The sequence below is a fragment of the Neomonachus schauinslandi genome, chromosome 13 (assembly GCF_002201575.2).
Source record: "Neomonachus schauinslandi chromosome 13, ASM220157v2, whole genome shotgun sequence".
Classification (NCBI taxonomy): Eukaryota; Metazoa; Chordata; class Mammalia; order Carnivora; family Phocidae; genus Neomonachus; species Neomonachus schauinslandi.
Genome location: NC_058415.1, coordinates 90923179 through 90929726, shown reverse-complemented (window position 1 = coordinate 90929726; position 6548 = coordinate 90923179). Strand labels below are relative to the sequence as shown.

Here is a 6548-nt window from a genome sequence, read left to right as displayed (position 1 = left end):
GAGGGGGTGGGGAGGAGGGAGAGGGAAGGGGGTGAGAAAGGGAGGGAGGGGAGGGGGTGGGGAGGAGGGAGAGGGAAGGGGGTGAGAAAGGGAGGGGAGAGGGGAAGAGGAGGGGAGAGGAGAGAGAGAGGGAGGGAGGGAGGCGAGGAAGATAGAGAAGAGAATGAGAGAGGGAGGGGAGTGGGGGAGAGGGGCGAGAGAGGGAGGGGACCGGGAGGGGAGGGAGGAGAGGGGGAGAGGGGGCAAGCTTCTGTCTGCTGTCTGTCTTGGCACCACTTAGCCAGAGGGTTACAAAGCCCCCAAGGCGATCAGGCCCAGGGGAAGCCATAAATCTCAATGACCACCCCCCCAAGTTTTCTCCCCTCCTGAAACAACAGATATCATTTCCTTTGTTGCAGCCCAGACTCCCAGAGGGTTTTCTGATAAAAAGCCACTTCTTCAAAACATCAAACCCAAGTCCTTTCAGGCAGCCACAGGGTCAGCCTTCCCTCCTGGGGGTGGAGACACCAGGCCGGATGTCTAGGAGGGCCTGCCCGCCTGTCTGCCCAGCGGAGGGTCCACGCCAAGGCCGCGGGACCTGTGATGGTGTCCTGGCCTCCTTGATTCTGCCACAACACCACTGAGGGATGGCCGGCTGATCTCAGCTTGGTTACCACTAGCAGCGAGGGGCTCACTCCCCATCAGCGCAGGCTGATCCTGGGAGGACCCTTCCAAAGGGGACTGTTTCCCACGTGGCTTCAGATCTCCCTCCTGTAGCGGGCCCCAGATCCTGGCTCCCTCGGGGGACACCCGGAGTGCCCTCTCCTCGGTGCCTGTGTTGTGACCCCTGGCAGCTAGGACCCACCGAGACATGGAGTGGGGACCCTCAGTCGTGGGGAGGGGAGGGGTGGGGTGGTTTCGTTCTGGGCAGGCTTTATCCTCAGACACTGCAAGGGTTTGGGGAAAGCCCCAGAAGGGTGAGCCTCTCTGCCCCACTCTTTCCAGGTGGGGTGCTCTCTTCAGCCGGGGAGCCCCACCTCCATCCTGCCTGCAGGTCCCCCACCCCCAAATTCTTTTGCAGCCCCACCTCCCATACCCCCACTGCCCATGGAGGTAATACCTGTGTCCCCCTCACTGGGAGGAGCCTGGGGCTCTGGGGCCTCCCAGGAAGCAGTGGGGTCGGGCAGGGCTCAAAGGAGATCCCTCAGTCTCTCCCCGGTCCTGCTCTGGGAGCAGTTGCTTAGGCACCTGCTGGGTCCTTCCTTCTAGGCACGACCCCACTGGCCCCTCACAGTAGGGGTGGGGCAGCTTCTGCCGACCCCATTCTACAGAGGGGGAGACTGAGGTTATTAGGGGACTGCACGGCCCCTCCTCAGGGAGGCCTTCCCCACCTGCCCTGCAAGCCGCAGGGGAGGCTACACCTCCGAACTCTGGGCTCCACTTGGGGGGAGGCCAGCACCCAGAGTCCTCCCTAGCGGGCTCCTGAACATGCAAATACCGTGTCCTCTTGAAGGCCCAGAACGCCTCTGGGCCACACGTCTTGTTTCTGCCCCTGAGCTCACTCTGCGTGGGTTTGTCTTATGTTCGAGGCATGAACTTGCTCCTGAGCCTGGTCCACGGGGCTGGGCGGTCCCTGCAATCCGTGGGCTCTGCAGGAAGGAGCCAGTGTCGAGGGCGGGCGGCCCTTGCGGGCTGGAGAGCCCGGTCTTCCTGCTCTCCTTCCTCCACATCTGGGGTCCCTCGGATGTGGTCGCAGGAGACCTGCAGAGAAAGGAGCACGCGGCCCCAAGCAAGCTCAGCTGCTCTCTGGACTGGAAACCTCAGGGCACTTGTACTCATCTCCCCTGCCCCCCACACAACCCTCACCTCGGGCACAGTCAGAGGAAACAGACTCAGAGAGGCTCAGCCACTGGCCCAGGGTTACTCAGCAAGTACACAGCGGAGGCCGGATATGAACTCAGCTCTGCCTGGGTCCTGAGCCCAGATTTGTGGCTCCACACAGGAGAACCTTCCTTTAAGGACATGGAGGGATCCTTGGAGGCCCCCCCTTTGCAGGTGGGGAGACCGAGGCCCAAGGTCACGCAGTGAGCCAGAGCAGGCGGGGCCCTGGGTTTCTGGACTCCAATCCAGAGCGAGGACCCAGTCCCATGGGTCAAGCCCACAGCCCTCCCGCCTCGCCAAGGAACACGTCAGGAGGTCCCCCGTGAGGACGGCGGAGGGGTGCCCGGCCTCAGGAACCACCACCTCCAGCCCCATCCCAGAAGTGCCCATCTGGACACTGGTGCTGGCCTGACCCTCATGTTGGGCACCAGGGGCATCCGCCAGCCTCATGCCTGACTGTGTTGGGAACCGGGGCCCCAGCAGGTCAGGCATGAGCACCCTGGTGCTCCTTCATGGGGCCTGGGAAGGGCCGAGTCATGCCCCAGGCCAGCCCGCGTCTGCACCAAGTAGCCCTTTTCCCTGCACGCATGGGCCTCACGGAGGTGCAGGGAGCCCCTCCTGCCGGGGCACACGGACAGCACCCTACAGGAAGCCCCGTGCACACCGCTCACTCCCACCAGTCAGTCGAGAAAATTTAACTCCTGGATAGCCCAAAGCATCGCCATGAGTGTGGGGACGTTTTGATGGTTCCTTCATCCCTTCCTTTACTCCTTAAGCATTTGACACGGGCTGGGCTCCGAGAGGCCATGGCAAGCCTGAGCGGCTTCTGGCTCCTGAGGTCTCTGGGCCTCAACGGACGACTTTGATACCACGTGGCGGGGACTTGGCCGTGCCGAGCTCAGAGTGCGCATGTTGGGGGCCCAATCCAGACAGGGGTGAATCAGGGAGGGCTGCCTGGAAGAAGCCCCATCCAAGCTGAGACAGCAAGGACGGGAGGAGCTATCCAGATGGGGAGGAGGAGGAGGCAAAGGAACACCCGGCACCAGTAGGAAGAGCGGGTCCTGTCCTGGGGTCGATGGAAGCTGGTGTGGCCAGAGCGCAGAGTCGTGGAGGTGTGTGCAGGGCAGGGAGTTTGGACTCTGTCCTAAGGGCCGTGGGCATCTCCCCAAGCCAGGCTTAGTGCTGCACGCTGCAGATGTCATGCTGCCCCCGAAGCCTGCGGCGAGCAGGGGTTTGCGTCCAGGGCTGCGTGGCCCAGAGACGGGACATGAGCAAATGAACTGGGGCTGGGGGAGCAAATAAGGAAATGAAATCCAGTGTCAGGGCGGGACTCGCTCCAGACCCCCAGGAGAGCAGGGCGCCGGCGCGCCCCAGAGGAGACTTCCAGGCCCCGGCGGGCACGGCCCGGCGCGGCCCGGGTGATTCTCGGTGAGTCAGGGCCAGGACGCTCCCGGCTGGAGACGGGCTGGCCACACCAAAGCCGAGGCGTCCTGCGGCCTGCACCCCACGGGGCGGCAACGGTGCCAAGGGTCGGCTCCTCCCTGCCTGCCCACCGTCCCTCCTTCCACCGGACCCGCACAAACAGTGGAAAGCACTTCCCCGGCACCGGAGCCCCGCAGACATGGGACAGGGCTTTGGAATGTCCTTCTGGTGGAAAATATATTGGAAGGAAATTGAGATATTCGTGGGCAGCGTGGCCCTCGAGCCCAGATCCAGCCCCAAACCGGGAAAGTGGGAAGAAGGCGTGACGGTTCCAGGGGCAGGTGGTCCCCCTCCCGCCGCTGTCCCTTTCCTCCTGCCTTAGGACGGGGTTCCCGTCTAGAGGGGCTTCCGAGGACCCTCACCCTCCTCCTTGTTGGTGACATCTGGAGTGGCCGAGGAAGTGCGTGGAAATAATCTGCTGGCCAATCCAGAACCGTCTAAAGCACCCTCCCCACAAACCCTCCCATGCTCGTCAGGGGGCCCGAACACAGGCATCCCTCGCCCCTCTCTCCTGCTCCAGTCACCGCGGCCCTCCCCCCACGTGGCCACCGCCTGCGTGTGTCTTGGGCCTTGGCTCACAGCCAGGCCTCTCCTCCCCACCCTCTCCCCTCCCCTCGCTGTCTGGCCCCCTCTGTCCACTTGCTTGACACCTGTCTCCCCTACAGCATAAGACTGCACGCTTCCTTTTCCTCCTTGTCCCACATCCGTCCCCACTCCCTGCGTGGCCGGGACCCCCCTCCACACATGCCTGTGCACACTGCTCACACGGACAGGGGAATGCATACACTTGCACGCATGGGCACACATACACGTGCATGCACGTGTGCACGCTCTTGAATCCTGGCTTCAGGGTCTATTCTGGGCACCGTTCCTCCCTGGCCCGGCACCTGCATTGTGCATTCGCCCTTCACTTAGGAGACGGGCACAGAGATGTTGGTAACGGGCCACCCCGCTAACACACAGCAAAGCTGGGATTCCAATCGGCACTACTTCTTCACCACTAGGCCCACAGCCCGGGTCACAAGCGAATAGGGCTCCTGTGGCCACTGGGTCCTCACTGGAGCTTCTCCCAGGGTGAAGAAGGAAGACTTGGCAGACCGCCCCCCACTCCACGCTCGTGCCTGTCAGCACAACATAAAAGCTAATCTAGAAGTAAACAAATTCAGTGAGAGGAACAGAACCTTTTAAAAAGGAAAATTGAGATGCCCAAAGGGGGTGTCTAATTTTTATCCCATTTCACAGTTGAATTGTAAATCTGTCTTGGAGCCGAGCTCCTGGGCCACCGAGCTAAGACATGGTTCAGAGGAAGGTCCCGGGGACTGCGGCCAGGCCTTCACGGGCTTTCTCCTCCAGCCCCTCCAGACCGCAGACCTATGTGGGTAGGGCCCTCCGGCCAAGGCTGAGCTGCGGGGCCCCGGCTCCGCATGGGGTGGCTGAGCCCTCAGCTCCGGAGAACAGGTGCGCTACTGAGCTGGCTTTCCGACCGCAGCGGGGCCACGTGCTTGCCTTCCCACCTCAGCTCCACGGCACCCTGGCCTAAAACTTGGCCTCTCAACGTGAGCAGCTTTGTCCTGCAGCTGCCCGACCAGGGGAAGGTGGAGGGAGAGGCCGGCTGAGGCCACCGGCCCCTCGCACTGCCGCGGCTGCGCCCCAGGACCGGGGGATGGGGGGGGGGCACTGCCACAGTTAACTTAGAACGGGCAGCACGGGGGCGTGGCGTTGACCTCTGGTTGCGCAGAACCGAGTGGCAGGAAGCTGGTGATGTTAAGCATTGCAAGGACAACGTGAGCTTTGCAGATGATGTTTCCATACGTTTCTGCACAGTCCTGCCAGCCTCTTCCACGGCCCGCGCTCCCGTTTCATGCGCATCCCGCGTGGGCTGTCACCCTCGGCACCCCCCGCCGCTTGCTGAAGGCGGCCCCACCACCCTGGCGAGGTCCCAAGAGGTCCCCATGAGGACATGGAGGCCGGGCCGGGGACAGGAAGCAAACAGGGGCCCGTCTGACAGATAACAACGGGGCTTCCTGCAGGGGCGCCCCTCCACCTCATGCCCCTCGTGTCAGGCCCGGAGAGCATCCATCCCATTACTCAGACCCGCATGACGAGCCGGTAGCTGTGGTCATGATAAGCGGGCTGCCCTTGGCCCTCGTGGGGCAGTGCCCGTGCCCGTGACTAGGAAGGGCAGCCTGACCCCGTCCCGACGCCCAGACCGCACAGCAGCAGAGCCGGGATTCAGACCCAGTCTCTGACGCCCAAGCCTCTGCTCTCAACCCCACTTTGAATCGCCTCCCACGGATTTCAGGTTGCGGTCACCTCTGCACCACCAGACGGCAGGTGGGGCCCAGCTACTAAACAGCCAATCCGGTTCTTCCAGAAAGATCCCGTCCACCCTGCAAGCCTCTCAGTGGCCCCAGGCCTCGCCCGCCGATGCCGGCATTTGTCCAGTGATCCTGACTCATGTGCGAGAGAGCAGGACCAGAGGAGCCTGGGGGATAGCCAGCCTGGACGAAGCAGTGACCCCCAAGGTCCGGGGCCTTCTATGAAGACAGACTGTGACGGTTCATACCTGGAAGGGGCACCTGGAGGAACAGCCCCAGGCTGACCCCACACCTGCTGGTACCTCCTGCAGGTTCTCCTCCCCCTGGGTGGGCCACTCTGGCTTCTCTGTTCCTGAAGGCTGCCCCTCTTCTGACATTTGAGAAGGTTCTTGTGACAAGAGCATGCATGACTGTCTGAGGACTAATGCACAGATACCCCAGGGAACCCCCCAGCCTTTAGGTCCCAAAGCTGAGGGGTTACAAACGCATTCTCCAAGCTTCAGGTCAGACCATGGTGAGGGGGGATGAGGTTACGGAGTTCTCCCTTCATTGAACTATCAGTGACGCAGAATTTCCATTCCCCAGTACCCACCCCCTCCTCACCCACCTGATCTCAGGAATTGCTTCCATCCACGGTAGCTGGAGCCTCAGCTCCTGGAAAGCATCACAGAAGGCAAGAGGGTGTTTGTTAATAGACAGGCCAGCCATCGGCTCCCCCACGGGTGGCTCAAGAGGTAGGTTTTTAGGATTCTCTGTGAAAGTGTGCAATTTCTTACTTAAACTAAAATGGTAGAAGAAAAGCATCCGTCCATCCATCTGCCTTGCCACTCAACTATCCAACCATCCACCTGCCCACCCACTCACCCAACCATGCACCCATCCATCCAT

General features: G+C 62.0%; 1 long non-coding RNA gene across 1 annotated transcript in view; it reads right to left on the bottom strand.

The window, feature by feature from the left end:
* The window catches only part of LOC110581840, a 20702-nt gene extending 14388 nt beyond the window's left edge, over positions 1-6314 (bottom strand). Inside the window, exon 1 of the long non-coding RNA XR_002480405.1 lies at positions 6268-6314. This is a non-coding gene — a long non-coding RNA (uncharacterized LOC110581840). The remainder of the gene's footprint in view (positions 1-6267) is intronic.
* Positions 6315-6548: the final 234 nt, after the last annotated feature.